This window comes from Hemiscyllium ocellatum, chromosome 34, assembly GCF_020745735.1.
Source record: "Hemiscyllium ocellatum isolate sHemOce1 chromosome 34, sHemOce1.pat.X.cur, whole genome shotgun sequence".
NCBI lineage: Eukaryota > Metazoa > Chordata > Chondrichthyes > Orectolobiformes > Hemiscylliidae > Hemiscyllium > Hemiscyllium ocellatum.
The window spans coordinates 13,384,393-13,404,769 of record NC_083434.1 but is presented as its reverse complement, the minus strand read 5'-3'; the positions used below and the strand labels follow the sequence as shown (position 1 = coordinate 13,404,769).

The window sequence follows — 20,377 nt, the reverse complement described above, 5'->3', positions numbered from 1 at the left end:
GAAAGATGGCCACCAATGCATCTATTTTCTCTAACGCAACCTCGTTCAATACTCTAAGGTGTAGGTCCCAGGGATTTGTTAACTTTAAGCCACATTAATTTGGCTAATACAGGTGTACTTGCATAAATCCAGCACTCAGACCTAGGGCAACTGGGGATAAGCAACAAATACTGGATTTGTGGTGACACCTCTGACTCAAGAGATAACGTTTAATGAGTTAGTTGATATGCTGTTTCAGAAAACCAGGAATATTGAAGGCTTCCTAAACTAAGGGTCATGACCTTCAGTGAAGTTGTGAATTCAAGTTTTGAGCAGAACTACTAGACAGTAATGGCGGCCGTGGACATTCAACTGGATGTTGAAAACTGCATGGTCCCCTTACTCTTGTATTTAATAATAGTCCTGGCCTGGTCTCTGAGGCCTGAATCATGCCCACAATAACTTGGCGAAAAGTTAGGAGCTATGCACTTAAAAATCTCTGAAGTTTTACCCCAACCCACCGCCGTAGGTCTCAACCCCTGCTCCTGGGGCTCATTTACCTTCCATGTCATCCCAACCCGTAGTGTTAGGTAACTATTCACCACGGGTCAGGAGAATTGGCCATGCTAAATTGCCCGTAGTGTTAGGTAAGGGGTAAATGTAGGGGTATGAGTGGGTTGCGCTTTGGCGGGTCAGTGTGGACTTGTAGGGCCAAAGGGCCTGTTTCCACACTAAGTAATCTAATCAAACCCATCAAACGATAAACCCTTCAAGCCTAAGAACCATATCAATTGAACACTCTCTGAACTTCTAAAACATTTTTTTTCCTTCCTTAGACAAAAGCTATTCACAGTAGTCCAAATTTTGTTTCATCAAAACTTTACACCCTTATTGCATAGCTTCCCAGCTTTTATATTTAATGTCCTTGTGATAATCACCAACAATCCACCATTTTTGTTAACCAAGGTACTGGAGTAGATCATTGGCTTCTTGACGGATTCCTCTGTAGAGTTCTGCAATCTCTCCCCATTCAAATAATATACTACTTTTCTATTCTTCTTGCCAAAGTTGACAAGTTCGTTGAAGCAAACCTATGAGGATAAACATGATGTACTAAGTGGTTAATGTCTGGAATTTACTGAGAATGTGGTAGAGGCAAATTCAATCGAGACACACAAGAGGACATTGGATAGTTATTTGAAGAGGAAGAGTGCGCAGAATTATGGGGAGAAGCAGCAGAATAACACTAAGTGAGTTGTTCATTCGGAGAACTAGCACAGACACCTTGGGCCAAATTTCATTCTTCACTGCAACAGTTCTGTTATTCTCATTTTCCCACATTCTATCCCATTCGCCATATTTTCTCCACATTCAATTAACTGAGCTATATCCCTTCATATCCTCACGTCTTCTTCATAATTTTCTGCTATTTTGTAAATTATCAGTAAATGTAGCTGTTGTGCATTCAGTATGTTAATCTATATCATCCATTAGAATGTGGATAGCTGACTCCAATCACACCCTAACAGTGACAGTAAGCTAAGTAAACTTCCCACTTTATTTCCTGTTAGCTAACCAATCCTCTGTCCATACTCATTTGCTACCCCCTATACAATGAGCTTATTCTGTGAGTAAATCTCTAATGTGGTGCCATATTGAATACCTTTGGAAATCAAAGTATTTCTCATTTAAAAAGTTACATTTTACCTACATTGTTCTTAATTCCTCCAAGAATTCTAATAAGTTATCATGGGAAAATGGCAGAGAAGACAATTACTTCATATGTGTCCTCAAGCAGGAAGACAAGACATTTCCCAGAAAAAAGCAGAGGTCCAAGAAACTAGTGTGAATGAAGAACTGGAAGAAACTGTATTAACAAAGTAGGACAGGTTGTATCGCCATAACCCATAACATCATAACTAGGTATTTGCCAGCTCATCAACGGTAAAATATATTAAATGCATGAACATTTTAATATAAAAGACTTTACCTTGGCTTGTAATAATCACTTTGATGGGTTATTTTCCAAGTGGACACCAAACACAGAATTGAAGATATCCAAAGTAGACAAAGCGTAACGAAAAGTAACACAACCAAAGGTTCATACAGAGCTAAAACAGAGAAAACCAGAAGTACTGCAGGTGACAGACCACAAAAGCTGGTGTTTGAGATAGTGGTACGGATGGCCATTTCAGAAGGCAGTTACTAGTCGACAATGTCTCAGCAGATTTGGGTTAAGGACAATAAATTTTCTTCACCAAAAGGACATTAGTGAACTAGTTAGGCCATTAAATCAATCAATGAGGGTTTTGTGATCGTCATTACTGAGACCAATTTTCAAATCCAGATTTTTTTTAAAATTTGAATTTAAATTCTACCAGCCGGTATGATAGGACTTGAATTCATGTCCTCAGAACCTCAGCGACTGCCTCGTTTCAGACTCACCCCATGTGGATTTCAACTCATGTTTTATCCTTCATTTTTTTTAAATCCACCCATGATCACAGATTTCTCCATGATGGTCAACATTCTTTAGACACCTGTTCTCATCACATTTGGAGATCCACACTCAGTTCCATAGGTTGCCATATGCACACCTGGAACCTTCTCTACAGAACTGCCTCATTCTGGCTCAGAGCGCCCATGCCCCCTGTTCAGCTTCATCGTCTAGCTCATTCGACATTCTAAGAAATATTTTCTTCTCCCATCAGGCATTAAGGATTATAGATGTAACAATTCATAACCACACACCTCTAGATTCTTCCTTCCTTTGACTCTACCCACTCTCCCAAGCCCACCTCCTGACATTTATTATCCCTTGTGCCCTTCTACATTCTGATGCTAAATGTTCTGTACTCAGCAAAGGTCTCAGTTTTATCCCATTGCATCCCCACCTTAATGAATTTTGGGCAAGACATGATGTTGAACTCTTACTCCATCTCCTTTGCCTCTGTGCCCATTTCAGTGGACAGTAGTTCTCCCTGTCCCAATCCACTTCACCCATCTCCAACACTATGTCAACCTGAAGACCTCCCTCTTGCCTTTCATATGCAGTCAACTTGTTCAACAAGAACTATTGACCTGACATTGGTCATCTCAATTTCTCTTCCCCCATACCCATTTCAACTCATCTCCCTCTGACTGACTGCAATCTGTGCTCTTTAATTCAACCCTGACTTTGAAATTAAACCTCTATATTGCACAGGCTGAGCACCAGCTCTCAGAGATATCCTCCACTCTCCGGACCATGAAACATCAAGCCATTGTATCCACAAGTCAACAATCTCATTTTATTTAATCTCCCCATCACTGCCTCCAAGCTCAGTCTCCCAACCTGCACAGCCCACTTCTACCACTCTTCCAAATTCACAAACAGACTGCATAGGCAGACTCAGTTTCTGCATGCTCCTGCCCATGAACTCCTCTCTTCCTACCTCAACTTGATTTTTTTTCTCCCCTTGTCCAGTCCCTTCCCACTTACATCCATGATTCCTCTGATGCTTTTCATCAGTTTTAGAATTTCCAGTTCACAGGCTCCAGCTGCCTCCCCTTTACCATGGATGAACAAGCCCTTTATATATCCATTCCCCATTTGGATGGTCTGAGAGCTCTCCACTTCTTTGTGGACAAAAGGCCTGAATCATTCCACTACTACCATCTTCCACTTGACTGAGCTTGTCCTCACTCTGAACAACTTCTCTTTTGACTCTCCCCATTTTCTTCAAGTCATGGTGATGTCGCGATGCATGGTGTGGCCATGCATCACAACATAAGCTCAGTTATGCCTGTCTCTTTGTTGCGTATGTGGAACATTCTTTGCTCCAATTCTATTCGAAGTCAATTAAGTGTGGAGCTGGAAAAAGCACAACAGGTCAGGCAGCATCAGAGGAGCAAGAGTCAACGTTTCGGGTCAAGATCCTTCATCAGGACAGATAAAGGGTCCTGACCCGAAATGTCAAAGGTCCTGCTCCTCTCATGCTGCTTGCCCTGCTGTGCTTTTTCCAGCTCTACACTTAATTGACTTTGATTTGCCAGCATCTGCACTCCTCACAACCTCCAATCCTATTCTGACCCCACCTACAACTCTTTCTCCAGCATATCGATGATATAATTTGTACTGATTCCCTCTCTCATTCAGAATTGGACAAGTTTATCTATTTCACGTCCAATTTCCAGCCTGCTCTCACCTTCACCTGGTCCATCTGTAAGTCCTCTCTCTTCCTTTCCTCAACATCTGTTTCTGTTTCTGGGGATAGGCTGGCGACCAATATTTACTACAAACCCACCAATTCCCACAGTTACCTTGAGTATACATCCTCACACTCTGCTTCCCGTAAATATTCTAGTCCAATCTCCTAGTTCTGTCTTTGTCGCATCTGTTCTGATGATACCAACTTCAACAACGGGGCTTCTGAAATGTCCACCTGCTTCCTCAAGAGGACTTCTCAGCACTGTGGTTGACAGGGCCCTCAGCCTGGTCCAACTCATCATCCACACTTCGGCGATCACCCCTTTGCTTCCCTCCCACTATAGCGATTGGGTACACTTCCTCATCACCTACCATCCTACCAGCATCCACTTCCAAAGGACTATTACGCACCTTTTCTGCTATCTCTAGCAGGATGCCACCACTTGACACAGTCTCCTCCTCTCCATTGTCAGACTTCCACAAGAACCGTTCCCTCTGGACCACTTTGGTCCATTCCTCCTTCACTCTCAACACATCCCCACAGCCTCACAGTTCCTTCCCTTGCAACTCCAGAAGGTGTAACCCCTGCTCGTTTACTTCCTCCCTCGTCAACATCCAAGGCCCCAAACACACCTTACCTCTGCGTCACTCAATCTAGTCCACTGTATTCACTGTGCACAAAATGGTCTCCTCTACATTGGGGAAACAAACCATAGACTGAGTGACCGCATTACAGAACACTTACATTCTGTCCGGAAAAAAGATCCTGAGCTTCCAGTTGCCTGCCACATCAACACACCTCCATGGTCTCTAGCCAACATCTGCTTCAGGCTTGCCACAGAGCTCCAGTTAAAGTTGATGCAAGCTGGAATAACAGCACTTCATTTTCCTTTGGGAAACTCAGCAGTCTTCCAGACGCAATATCAAATTCAACAATTTTAGGGCTTGAGGCACCTTCTCCCATGTCCTTACCCCAATCTCCACATCAGACTTTGACATCACATGGGCTGCAACCACATGCAACCCACTGTCAACTACCAAAGCCCCCATTAGCTGCTATTCTTTCCCTCAGATGGATCTTTACCCACTCTTTTGTCTATCCAAATGTGTTCCTCTCTACTTGGGCTCCACCTCCACCTATTGTTTACTATATTAGATTAGATTACTTACAGTGTGGAAACAGGCCCTTCGGCCCAACAAGCCCACACCGACCCGCCGAAGTGCAACCCACCCATACCCCTAAATTTACCCCTTATCTAACACTACGGGCAATTTAGCATGGCCAATTCACCTGACTTGCACATCTTTGGACTGTGGGAGGAAATCGGAGTACCCGGAGGAAACTCACGCAGACACGGGGAGAATGTGCAAACTCCACACAGTCTGTCGCCTGAGTCGGGAATTGAACCCGGATCTCTGGCGCCTGTGAGGCAGCAGTGCTAACCACTGTGCCGCCCACCGTACTCTCCTGGCTCCCACCACAGTTTGCAAATACCAACTTATTCCTATCTACCATCTGTTCTGAAGAATGGTCACTAGTCCCAAAATGTTAACACCGATTTCTCTCCACAATAGCTGCCAGATCTGCTGAGTTTTTCCAGCAATTTCTGTTTTTGCTGCTCAGAGCCTTAAGGTCTCATCTCTGGATTACTAATCTAGTGACACTACCACTACATCACTACCTTCCCTAAAAACAAAACCCAACAGATCTCTCTAAATTCATTTACCATTGCATGAGGCCGAATCATAGAAATATACAGAACAGAAACAGACCAGTCAGTCCAACTTGTCCGTGCAGATCCATATCCTAAATAAATCTAGTCCCATTTGCCAGCATTTGGTCCAGATCACTCTGAACCCTTTGTATTCATTAGCACATCCAGATGCCTTTTAAATGTTGTAATCGTACTGGCCTTCATTACTTTTTCTGATTTCATACATACACTATCCTATAAGTAAAAAGGTTGCCCCTGAGGTCCCTTTTAAATCTTTTCCCTCCCACCCAAAAACTGTGGTCTTTAGTGTTGATGTCAGTAGAGAGTCGGCGAAGGGAATAGGATTAGGCAGTAAAGGGGAAGTCAAAAGCTGGAGAAGTAGCAATGAACTCAATTTCCTACAAAGGAATGAGACACAGATTTCATAGAGATTCTTCAGAAATGGCATTATTTTCTTTATTTATCTACCTACAATGGATATAGAAAAATAAAAGTTACATTACATGCAATTGAGCTTCTACGGGTGAAATGGCACATCAGATTTCCAGCTCTTCTGCTCATGAGTTAAGGGAACAATCTAAGAAAATTATGAAATGACATATTTTCTATTTTAAACATTTCCTTAGTTCCTTTCCCCCAGGACAGCATGTCCAAATCTGTGCAAAATTCCTCTTTACTATGGTACAGCCATTTCTAATCATGCCATAGTTTATATTCATAGGTTTGTTTAACTTTAGAATGTGGTATAGGACATAAAAGATACTTTCAGTATTACTTGATAATCTCAGTTCTCTTTTCAGTTGCATCTCTTGTCAACTATAGCTGTACAAGTTCGGTATATAGTCGCTATATCTTTCCTTGAACAACTTTCAAAGCAAAAGCAAAGTGCCATTCAAAATCATGAAGTGGAAGTCTAATCTACTAGCTTCCTATTTTGTGGGTAACTATTCCTCTAAGTTTTGTCGATCTGTATATTAATAAATCCTAAATCTTGCTCCCTGTAAGGCTCCGGATCAGAAATCAAGATGGCAACAAAGCATTTCCAGAAAAGATTATTTTTTAAAACTGTTTCACTGGATGTTCAATTTTATTTGGTGATTACAGATACCAAAATGCTTAAGCTTCTCAGATAAAGAACAGTCACTAACAAAAAAAAAAGACTGTTGACTGCTTGCCCAGGGTTACGCTTTCTATGTCCTAATAGAAATTTTCAGCAGTTATTCATCTGCCTTTTTCTTTTCTGACATTCAATCAAGACTATCACCTAGGTTACAATGTAAGGCAATTTTATGGTTTTTAAAAATATAAGAGGGCTTCATAGCCTCATTCTGCCAGATTTCCACTTCAGTAAGCTAAATGCCTTGCTGCTGGGAAACCATGCCTGTCAGGAAATTGGACTCAAAATTTTTTTAAAATCTTTTGTTTCGGGAGACAGAAACAAAGATGTTTAATGCTGAAAATAGAGACGTAAAATAAGCTTAATACTATAATGTTAAGTGGGATGTATGTTTGACATAACAGTAACTAGTTACTGAGTATACATTTAGAACACCAGAGTCCAAAGAAATTTAAGTCAATGGTAGACCGCAATGATAGCTACTCTGAGAATTACAAAGGTAAGTGCTGAATGCCTTTTTTAGTCATGTTCTTTAGCTGGATAAACTGTGCCTGTGCAGTTATTGATGTCTTCCCTGTCAGCATTGTGTCAGGACCAATGGCTGGAGTATGATCTTTAGGCTAAAGCGAACTGACTGATCGAAAGTGGCAATCCAATGTTTCCGGAAACAGCTAGGTGCGTCAACGGGAGGAGCACAGTAGTAAAATTAGATGTTAATGAAGAAAGATGGAGTCGCAAAACACTAGCATAGCCAATAACTATGTGGGAAACGAGAAAAAAAATTTCCAAAATTCAAGATAAGGGTCAAGAGCACTTTTGAAAAATCTTCCAAATTCTATTATCTATCAGAGATCCCTTATGTTCAATTCTAGTTTTCATAAGCAGGGTGTACTTTTATTTTAAAACTTGGCAAGCACAATTCAAAACAAATGCAAAATTATACCTTATTTTAAATTTGCGAAGTAAGTTGGACTACTGCACTATGAATCTTCATAACTTGAGACAAGGATTTATTCTCAAACTCTCAAATATATTTTGCACTTCATTGACCAATTGTATTGTATTGATTAGAAATTCATGCACTGCTAGCACCCTTTGAGCAGCATCTCTCCACATACGTCGTTGGACCTGCAGTTTCTCCAGAACTTTCTACTTTAACTTAGAACTAAGCATCAACAGCATTTTCTTTTTATTAAAGCTATTCATCTATCCTATTCCATTTCGAAAACCATTCAGTCCAACAAAAATGTAACGTGTTTGAAGCCTTACATCAAATTGTAAATATATCAAGTTAGAAGAAAAAAAGGAATTTAAAGCAAAATCATTAAACCATCAATTGCAAACAGAACTGTCAGTAAAAAAAAGATAAAAATGAAAAAAATTAACTGTACGGCATAAGCACATTTTGAAAAAATATTCTGCTGTCAAACCAACTACCAAATGGGCAATGAAACCAAGCACCCTTCATACAACCAGGACGCTGGGTGTGCATGTTCAGTGCATCAGACTTTACTAGTTTTGCCAACTATTAAATTTCCACACCCAGGTGATGGAACTTGCACAAAAAAGGATTAAATATGTAAAGCAATATAAAAATAAAGGCCACTTACTTTTAACACAATACTGAATAGTCTAATACTTAAAGCAATACTTAAACCAATTGCCCAAAATCATGCAATAAAACTCAAATCGATCTATCACAATAAATTTGTGACTGTGATTTAAAACTCTTGAATCGGTTTTGTAAAGAAATAGTGCATTCTTTGACTCAGTAAACATTCCAGTGTAAGCAGTGTAAACTAAGACTTACATACGACCATATCTTTTATCCTGTAAATTTTAATTTTCCATTGTCTTCACAATTAAAACCGATGAATATAACTAATTGTATGCTTTTAAGCAATCTTCATGTATAGTCTGCTGGAAGCAAAACAAAGAATAAGTAGAATGATGTTATAAGAAACTTCTGGACTTAATGCTTTTAGGATCTCCCATACAATCAAAATGACCTGTAGCATATTTATACCAGGCATTCAAATGAAATGAATTTAATGCAAGAGCATGAATCATTAAATTCAAACTCCAAAGCAGCCTTCAAAATAAAATCTAGACAAGAAAATAAATGTTGCATCATTAATAAATATTGCCTTAACAAGTACAAAATAACCTAAAATTGTTTCTCTTCTTGAACCTACCTAAAATGTTGCATCTGGATGCAATAAATTGCTGTCCACGTTGTGTCACATTGCTACAGCACTAAATGTATTACTTATTTATTCCTTGGCCTTGCCATTAAGGCTAATTTTTTTTTTCAATTTTTAAAAGCTAATATTCCAGTTTACAGCTGAATGCTATAAAGAAATAGGACTTCTTCTGATTGGACAAGCCTAGGCACCATTTAGTTTTATCCCGATATGGTCAATTCCATAGCTAACATTCTATACATTCATGATCTTAGGACTGCATACATTCCCATATTGATTAATGTGAACATAAAGGATGTGAGATTAACAAAGTTCATCTTTTCCAAGTCTAACTAAATAATCTATATACTACTTTAAATACCTTAAAATTAATTCTAACATTCTGCCAATGTTACTTTACTCATTCTTATTGATAATCTATTGTTTCCTGATGTCATGTGCATTTGAACTACTAATTCTGTAACATACAATTAACTTTTACCTCTTTTGACCGAAAATGTAAGTATGATTGTTCAAATAATGTTTAACATTTCAACTGTAATTAGGAGTGCAGTGATTCTAATGAAGCTAATAAAAATGAAAAATACGCAGTTACAATGGATGAAATACATCACAGTAGCAAATTCATGTTGACTTTGTCTCAAAAGGTAAACATTGGAGAACTGCAGATGAGAGACATCAGTGACAATTCACCTCTTCCCTGCTCACTATTCAACAGTGTAAACAATCTTCCCAGGTCAAGCAGCATTTCACCTGTACCTCCTCCAATCTGATCTATTGCATTTGCTGCATCTAATGTGACCTGCTCTACACTGGAGAAACGAAACACAGACTGGATCACTACTTTACAGAACACCTCTAGTCCTTAGATAAGCATGACTCCAACCTTCCTGCAGCCGATCATTTCACCGTAACATCCTGCTAACAAGCCCACTTGGTGTCCTCGGCATGCTCCAGCAAATTACAACCCAAACTGGAGGATCAACATCTCATCCTCAGGACATTTACAACATACTGGAATTAATATTGAGTTCAATATTAAAAATTGTAAACTCACTCCCATTTCTTCCCTTTGGTTTAGCCTTACTTGTTGCACTCTCAGTCATAATATCCTTTCTCCCCTCCTCCAGTCCAGTGGGCCTATTTGTTGTTCTTTTCAGTTTGACAGATTGGCAAAACAATGATGTGTCTTTGGAGATAAAGAGTGGAGCTGGAAAAAGCACAGCAGGTCAAGCAGCATCAGAAAAAGGGAGTTGACGTTTCAGGTTGGAACTATTCATTAGGACAGGGGGAGTGAAAGAAGACAGAGAAATAACTGGGGGGCTGGGGCTGGAGGAAAAGACAGGTGGAATGGCAATGGGTGGATGCAGGTCGGAAGTGGCTGTGATTGACCAGTGGAGCGGAAAGATGGGAAGAATAATGGACAGGTTGGGTTAGGTAAAGGGCAGAGAGGGTGGGCTGAGACTGGGGAGATTTGGAAGCTGGTGAATTCTCTGTTAAGGGCATTTGGTTGTAAGCTCCCAAGACGGAAGATGAGATGTTCTTCCTCCTAATTGTATGTGGCCTTATTTTGACAATGGATGCAGTCCAGAATAGACATGTTATCGGGGGGAGTGGGAGCGGGAGTTGAAATGACTGGCAGCTGAAGGTGGGGTTGATCGGACTGTACGGAATATAAATGTTCCCTGAACTGATTCCTGAGTTTGCACTCAGTCTCTCGAATGTTGAGAAGACTACATCGGGAGCAACAAATGCAGCAAATCAGGTTAAAGGACATGCAAGTGAATCTCTGTTGGACTTGGAATGACTCTTTGGGACTTTGGACAAACGTGACAGGTGAGGTGTGGGGGCAAGTTTTGCAACTCCTGTGGCCGCAGGGGAAGGTTCCAGATGTGGAGGAAGGGTTAGTGTGGAGCGTGGACTAAAAGAGGGAGTCACTGAAGGAACAGTCCCGGCAAAAGGTGGATGGGGTGAGGAGGGGGTTAGACTGCAGGTGGTGGAAGATGATGCATTGGGCTTGGAGATTAGTAGGGTGGAATGTGAGAACCAAGGCACTCTATCCTAGTGGTGGATGTTTTTGGGGGGGCGGGGTGGGGGGGTGTTTAAGGGCTGAGGTGAAGGAAATGGAGGAGAGGCAGATGACAGCATTGTTGATCACAGGGGAGGAAAATATTGTCCTTGAAGTAGGAGGCCATCTGGGATGTTTTAGAGCGGAATTGCTTATTCTGGGAGCAGGTATGGCGGATGCGGAAGAATTGGGGGTATGAGATTCCATTTTTCCTGGGGGGTGGGTTATAAAAAGGTACCTGTGGGAGTTGCTGCAGGGGTCCAGGAAGGGGAGGGAGGTATTAGAGATGGTCCAGGTGAATTTGAGATCAGAGTGAAGTGGCTGGACTGTTTGAGCTCCTCGTGGGAGAACAAGGCAGCGCCAGTACAATCATCAATGTAGTGGTGGATGGGTTGGGGGAGTGTTGGTACAGCTGTAGAAGAGGAAACTGTTCCAAGTACCCTTGGAAGAGGCAGGCATTGCTCTGACCCATGCAGGTGCCTGTGGGCATCCCTCTGGTTTGTAAAACCAGGAGGATTGAAAGGACAAGTTGTTAAAGGCGAAGACCAGTTCTGCCAAGTGGATGATGGCATCAGTGGAAAGAGACTGGTTGCATGAGAAGAAGAAACAGAGAGCCTTGAGGCCCTCCTCATGGGGGATACATGATTGGATGTCCATGGTGAAGATGAGATGTTGGAGACCAGAGTATCCAAAGTCGTGGAGAAGGTGGAGGGCATAGGTGGTGTCCTGAACATAGGTGGCGAGTTTCTGGACCAAATGGGACAGGACAGAGTTGAGATAAGAGAGTTGTTCAATGGGGCAGGAGCAGGCAGAGATGATTAGTTGACTGAGGCAGTTGGGTTTATGAATTTTCAGGAGAAGATAGAAATGAGCGGTGTGGGGTTGGGGAACGCTAAGCTTAGAGGTTGTGGATGGAAGATCGCCTGAGGCGATGAGATTGTGGATGATCTTGGAGATGATGGTTTGACGATGAGGGATCAGGGGCGGTAGTAGGAGGCGTCAGCAAGTTGGCGTGTGGCTTTGGCAAGGTAGAGGTTAGTGTGCCAATTTATCACCATGCCTCCCTTGTCAGCTGGTTGATGGGGAGGTTGGGGTTTGAGCAGAGAGAGCAAGGGGTTGTGCATTGTGAGGGAGAGAGGTTGGAGTGAGAGGGGTGGAGAGATTCAGGCAGTTGATGTCACAACAGCAGTTGGAGATGAAAAGGTCAAGGAAGGGTGGGAGGCCAGAACGGGGTGTCCAGGAGGGTGGAGTTTGTTGGCTTCAGGAATGGGGTCTTCAAAGAGGGCGTGGGATTCACATTCGAATAAGTAGGCATGGTGACAGAAGTGGCAGAAAAAGTGTTTAGCATCTGGATGCATGTGAAATTCGTCTTCCCATTTTCGCATTGCGATCACTTAATCTGCATTATCAGCACCCTTTCTTTTGCAGCACTCCACGCCCACACTATTGCATAAATGTTGCCCCTCCCCACTTCATGCCAGCTCTATTGTAGAGTCATTTAGACTGGAAACGTTAGCTTGCTCTCTCCACTAATGCTACCTGATCTATTGTGATTTTCAGATTTTTTTTGTTTTCAACAGTGATAATTCCTTGTCACACATTGCCACCTATTGGTTAAACAGCCTGATCAAGCCAAATGTTTCATAAATTGCTTTAATTACACTGAGCAAAATCCTTGGTTTTCTAAGTAAAATTCTGCCAGTTTTTTTTAAAAGTGAAGCTGATGCCTTTTAAATTAATGACTGCAATAATAAATTGTAAGTTATGATGTGGAAGAGCCAGTGTTGGACTGGGGTGGACAAAGTTAAAAATCACACAACACCAGGTAATAGTCCAACAGGTTTATTTGGAAGCACGAGCTTTCACAGTGCTGCTCCTTCAAGTCACAGCTACCTGAAGGAGCATCGCTCCAAAAGCTAGTGCTTTCGAATAACCTGGTTTTGTATGATTTTTAACATTGTACTTTATGAAGTTATATGTAACATGCTAATTGTTAGATAGCACCATCTAGTGATCACAAAGAAAATTAATTCTGAGCATCTCAAGTCTCTTCACTTAATCATTATTATGCCCATTGAAGAGGGTCACTATGCCTAGTTTTTTCAACCATAACTTTTATAAAAATGTGAGAAATTAACAGATTGTTTAATACATAGAAAATAAAGATTGTTGAGTTAAAATGTTAAATTTGACAAATCAGAACTGATGAAAATAATTCTTGAATTCACATCTAAAATACTTATTTCTCCTATTAAACATAAATTTATTTTTTGTAACCCATTTTTCTTTAAATATCTAGTATTCAGATTTAATCTTTAGTAAACCAGATTTGGTTTGCAACACTGATAACTAACATTGTGGAATAACGGTTACAGGATAAATCTTGGATTAAGTTTTTTTGTGGGTGCAAGAACGTGTGTGAGAATACACACATACTCATGTCAAATTTCTGACCTGGTGGTCCAGTTTGACCAGACTAGATTACAAATGTAGCCTCACTTCAAAAGTACTTAACTAGATGCTAAAGTGCTTTGGAATATCCTGAAATTATTAAAAAGCACTATTTGCAAGACTTTCTCCCCCCCCCACCCCCCCAAACGTTTACTGCTATGCCTGCAAGTCCAACCTTGACAAACAATACTAATACAACATATGATGGAAACAATATAGAATCTACATATCACTTTTAGAAGTGGGTGATGAAAAATAGAAAAGAAACACTGAAGACTTAGTGAATTGTTACTTGCATTATGGATGCAATTACAACCAAGTTCCACAAAAGTAATACTCATTAAAGAGGCTGTCTGATGAACTGGCAGTATCTCTGGTAGAATTACAAAACCAATATTATCAATGAATTAAATGTATCTGCAAGAAATCTAAGCATTAAGTTTAACCAAACCAGTGTGGTCTAATTCCTTCCACTCGAAGAATTCTATGGAGCAACCAAAGGAGTCATTTTGGACAACTCCGGATGGCTGCTGCGGGCTTGACATGCATGCTCAAACCGTCAGGAAATGTGTAAATGCCAGCCGCAGTAGAGCAAAACATCACCCGATCACAACGCAATGCCATCCACGCTCTCAAAACCAATTGCAACATTGTCATCAAACCAGCAGATAAAGGAGCAGCCATCATTCAGAATAGACTACTGCAATGAAGTGTACTGACAATTGAACAATCAGAAAATACTACAGGCAACTGCCAGTTAATGTGACCAAAGAACACACTCGTGAACTAAACACATTGATCAAGACTTTTGATCCAGCCCTTCAGAGTTCCCTACACACTTCTCGCATAGGGTACTTCTATTGCCTTTCAAAGACATACAAAGCCAACTCACCTGGAGTCCTATCGTATCAGACAATGTGATCCTGTGCGAGAACTTCTCGGTCTATGTCGAGGGCATCTTGAAATCTATTATACAGGGAACCCTCAGTTTCTGTTGTGACATTACAGATTTCTTACAGAAACAGAGAACCTACGGACTAGTTGAACTGGGAACATTCCTTGTCACAATGGACATTTCAACACTCGACATCAGCATCCCCCACGATGACGGCATTGCTACAACAGTCTCAGTACTCAACACCAACTGCCAATCTCCAACCATCCAGCAACTCATCCGTTTCATCCTCAAACGGAATGTTTTCATCTTTAGCAACCAGTTCTTCATCCAGACATACGGAACAGACATGGGGACCGAAGACAACCCTATGCCTACACAGGATCTGTTCAGATGAGGAGGGACGCAGACCCCTTAGGGTGCTCAAAAGTGCCCTTATAAGAACGGGGTACGATGCTCAACTCATCAACCACCAGTTCCAATGTGCCACAGTGAGAAAACGTAATGACCTCCTCAGGAGACACGGGAAGCAATCAATAGGGACCTTTCATTACCCAGAACGTACTGGGAGCGGAGAAACTACACCTTGTTCTTCACAGCCTGCAACATATTATCAATGAGGATGAGCACCTCGCCAAGACCTCCCCTAAGCCTCCCCTTCTCACCTTTAAACAACCGTCAAACTTTAAACAGACCAATGCTCGCAACAAACTGCCCAGCCTTCAGGACAACATAGACAACAACACTGTGCAACCCTGTCGTGGCAACCACTGCAAGACATGTCAGAGCATCAACATGAATACCACCATTACATGTGGGGACACCATCCACCATGTAAGTAGCACATACTTACGTGACTCGGCCAATGCTGTCTATCTCATACATTGTAGACAAGTACGCCCAGGGCATGGTAAATTAGCGAGACTGAACAGAGAATGACTGAATGGACACCACGCAACGCTCATGAAACAGGGATGTTTCCTCCCTGTCGGGGAACACTTCAGGGGTCAAGGGCATTCAGCCCAGAGGCGGGTGGTTTGGAGGGGTCAAGAGAAAGGGAGGCACGAGAGAATTGGGGGGGGGGCGCGCAAGAGAAAGAGGGTGGCCAGAAAAAGGGAGGCGAGGGGTGAGAGAGAAGAAAGACAGAGTGCGTGCCCAAGAGAGACACATAGCACGTGTGCAAGAGGCAGACAGCGCGGTGCGAGCAAACGAGAGAGAGAGGGGGAGAGCGCGCATGATAGATTTTCTTTAATGTGGAGCACTTGAGTGAATGCAGTTCTCTCCAACAGTGTGGGACACAGTAGAAAACATATTTGCTGAGCGTCTTCAAAAACCTGAGTGATCTGGATAAAGAGAAATTGGTTTCCAGAACTGGAACGGTCAGCAATCAGGGGCACAGATCTTTAAGTGATTGGTAGAAGAACCCAAAGCAATACAAGGAAGATTTTTTTTGAAATTAAGTGATTATGAACTGAATCACAATCAGTAATTCGTGCTTTCCCTAAAAAAGTAATGAAAATAGATTCAAATCATCCTTTCAAATGAGAATTGGATAAGCAGATGAAGGGGAGAATAGTGGAGAGGTATAGGGAGTGGATGGTTAAGTGGGAGTAGCTGAATTGCTGTTTCGGAGTTCTGGCATGGGTTCAATGGACTGTAATGCAGCCATTCTATGAATTATTTCTATGATACATATTTTGATTCCTCCTCTCAATTTGAATATCAATTACATTTAAATACCAAAATAAATTTCACACAGAGTGTGTACTATCTGTAAGTTGCACTGCAGGAATTTGTCCATGATCCTTCGAACGCACCTTCCTCATCCATGATTTCATCAAGCTAGAACGATAAGGGTAGCAAATAAATGGAACACCAACAGCTCCAAGTTCCCCTCCAAGCTACTTACCATCCTGATTTGCAAATGTATAACCATCCATTCACTATTGCTTGGTCAAAATACTAGAATTTGTTCCTTAAACGGACTACAGCATTTAAAGGTGGCGGCTCATCACCACCTTTTCAAGGGCAATTAGGGGCAGGCAATAAAGTCTAGCCTGGCCAGTGAGGCTCATATCCCACCAGTGAATTAAAAAACAACTTTTGGAGTAGGTTCACAAGGAAACTAATCGTGGGATGGGCACAGACATTATGCAGAAAGTCGTTTAAAACCACTTTAAGAAAATTGATTTAAAGAAAAAAGTAAATAAATAAATAGATAAATTCAGGATACTGTATAGGACTAGATGGATGAAAGGACAGCCATTAATTGTGAAGTGAAAAATAGATAGAAAGAGGACCCAATCTAGGAGAATACAAAGAGCAGAGGGTATGGAAAAATGGCACAAAAGTTAAGTCAAGGGCAGATTTGAAGTTAATGTTTGGAAAGATGCATATTCAGTGCTGTTTAGGAATGATCCTAAAGTGATAGTCATGACTGATAAGCAGAATAGGTTGCACATGGCTAGTTCTAAACATAGTGACGGCTCAAAATGCTCGAGAAAAGGGAGGCAGACATTAAAAAGGGTCAGTCTGGAGATGAAATCATGAATAAGGACTCCAGCTACAGTAACACTGGAGATAAATGCAAATACATGGAAAGCTTTTAGTGAATTCGGCACAAATATAAAGAGCTGCCATAAATTCAATGTTGCATTTGCCTGATTTTTTTTCATTTAAATAACGAACTTAATTTTTTTCCAATTGTTTGTTTAATTGTTACATGCATCTTACAAAACTATTCAATGGTCTGGATAATAATCTCTGTGCACACCTGTCACAAAAACTTTGCAAACAGGACCTGCCTCCATATTGTAATCAATAAACAAAGCTAGAAAACAACACATACAACTTCTAATGTTACAACATGAATTTTGATTTCATCAGTCAACACTGGCAACAACTTCAAAGTGGTCTTCAACAAACTGCAATGATTCTTGTTAAAAAGATAATTCAGGTTATTCAAATGAGGAATAATTACATCTAAACAGTCTGGTTAACTTAAAATGAAAGCAATTTTCATGTTTCTTTTAATGAGTAGAGCAATTATGATTAAGCTGCAGAAACACAGTCTTCTGACTAAATTTGTCTTGGAACAAATACTATTATTTCAATAATTTACAAAAAATAACATAGTATTTGAGCTAATGGCTATGGCTATTTTAACAAAAAATGGTAAGAGCATCTAATACTTGAGCTGCAGTGGGACGAGTGGAATTTTAAGTTGAATGACAGCTTATCAAATAACTACTGTGGAAGGATCCATGTTATTTCCTACAACAGTTTAACACCGACCATCAGTGATAATTTGGCCCTACTCATGTTTGCTATATAAAAAAAATCAAAAACTATCCAGCTCACTTCAATAATTTGTTAAACTGATGTTCACATTTTGTGATTCTCAATAGAATAATATTCCTGTCTCCCAAAGGAACCCTTACAGAAGAAATTTCAATATACAGCAAATGCAGTATTCATTTTCAATTGTTTACATACCTCAAAAATGTACAAATACTCAAATACAATCAGTTCTTCAATAACGCGATCATTGCATTCTCGTGCAACCCCACATTATAAGACCATAAGACATAGGAGTGGAAGGAAGGCCATTCGGCCCATCGAGTCCACTCCGCCATTCAATCATGGCTGATGGGCATTTCAACTCCACTTATCAGTTCTCCCCGTAGCCCTTAATTCCTCGTGACATCAAGAATCTATCAATCTCTGCCTTGAAGACATTTAGCGTCCCGGCCTCCACTGCACTCCGTGGCAATGAATTCCACAGGCCCACCACACTCTAGCTGAAGAAATGTCTCCGCATTTCTGTTCTGAATTGACCCCCTCTAATTCTAAGGCTGTGTCCACGGGTCCTAGTCTCCTCGCCTAATGGAAACAATTTCCTAGCGTCCACCCTTTCCAAGCCATGTATTATCTTGTACATCTCTATTAAGTCTCCCCTTAATCTTCTAAACTCCAATGAATACAGTCCCAGGATCCTCAGCCGTTCCTCATATGTTAGACCTACCATTCCAGGGATCATCAGTGTGAATCTCTGGACATGTTCCAGTGCCAGTATGTCCTTCCTGAGGTGTGGGGACCAAAACTGGACACAGTACTCCAAATGGGGCCTAACTAGAGCTTTATAAAGTCTCAGCAGCACATCTCTGCTTTTATATTCCAACCCTCTTAAGATAAGTGACAACATTGCATTCGCTTTCTTAATCACGGACTCAACCTGCATGCTTACCTTTAGAGAATCCTCGACTAGCACTCCCAGATCCCTTTGTACTTTGGCTTTACTAATTTTCTCACCATTTAGAAAGTAGTCTATGCTTTTATTCTTTTTGCCAAAGTGCAAGACCTCACATTTGCTCACGTTGAATTCCATCAGCCATTTCCTGGACCACTCTCCCAAACTGTCTAGATCCTTCTGAAGCCTCCCCACTTCCTCAGTACTACCTGCCTGTCCACCTAACTTCGTATCATTTGCAAACTTCGCTAGAATGCCCCCAGTCCCTTCATCCAAATCATAAATATATAATGCGAACAGCTGAGGCCCCAACATTGAACCCTGCGGGACACCGCTCGTCACCGGCTGCCACTCCGAAAAAGAACCTTTTATCCCAACTCTCTGCCTTCTGTCAGACAGCCACTCCTCAATCCATCCCAGCAGCTCACCTCGAACACCATGGGCCCTGACCTTGCTCAGCAGCCTCCCATGCGGCACCTTATCAAAGGCCTTTTGAAAGTCTAGATAGACCACATCCACTGGGTTTCCCTGGTCTAACCTACTTGCCACCTCTTCAAAGAATTATAGAAAAATTGTGTTTTAGAAACAGCAATTCAAATGTTGGCGACGTAATCGCCTTTCAACCAAAACATTTTAAAAGTATGACACTTTACAAACAGTGTCCCCAATTCGTCAATCGCATTATAGCGAATTTGCGTTGATGAAACGTGCATTTTGGCAGAACAACCTTTATGTTCATTCAAGAAGTATATGTTGACAGTGAAAAGTAATTCCTCAATGCTTAAAATGACACTAGAAATTCTGGAATCCTATAAATTCACCCAGAGACCAATAAATATGTAAAGTTAAAAAAAGTCAACATTGACCAGAAAGACCATAATGCTCCTGGACAACTGCTGGTAGTTTAACCTCAGGCAAGGGGCAATAGAGAAGATGGGATGTTCATGGTAACCCCAGCAGGTACAAGAACCGAACCTATGCTGTCGGTGTCACTCTGCACTGCAAACCAGCAGTAAAAGCTAAATGCAATTGCTTTGAGGTTGAACCTAATCCTGAAGGGACATTGTGCTGCAATTCACAAATACATGAAAATAGCAGACCAAGGTGACAGAGTTGATAAAGTATCCTTTGTTTGGCAAATATTGCTATGAAATCAAAATCACATACTTGAATTTGTTCAAATTGGTAAGAACTAGCTTCAGAAAGCTGAAGATAACACAGCTTTCAACACTGCATTGCAATGCTAATACTTAGCGCAAAACATTTGTCTACTGCTGTTATCAGTTTGATATTAACTTTGGTTTTTTAAAGTGATACAAATGGTCTGTTTTTAAGCTTAACAGGTGGAAAGCAGCAAACAAAAATTATCTTAAACAGATAAAATTTGCCCTCAAGATAACATTTCAATTTTTAATCCATCTAACAGGGTGTAAAGATATTGCAACAAATGCAAGGTTACATTATGCCTAATTAGACTCAAAAGATAAAGATAAATCCTTTTCTTTACTTG

At 41.0% G+C, this 20,377-nt stretch overlaps 1 protein-coding gene across 2 annotated transcripts in view; it reads right to left on the bottom strand.

Annotated features, from left to right (window-relative positions):
* Nucleotides 1–20,377, bottom strand: part of cdkal1 (CDK5 regulatory subunit associated protein 1-like 1) — a 581,619-nt gene that overhangs the window by 546,571 nt on the left and 14,671 nt on the right. The gene's annotated exons all lie outside the window — the stretch shown is intronic.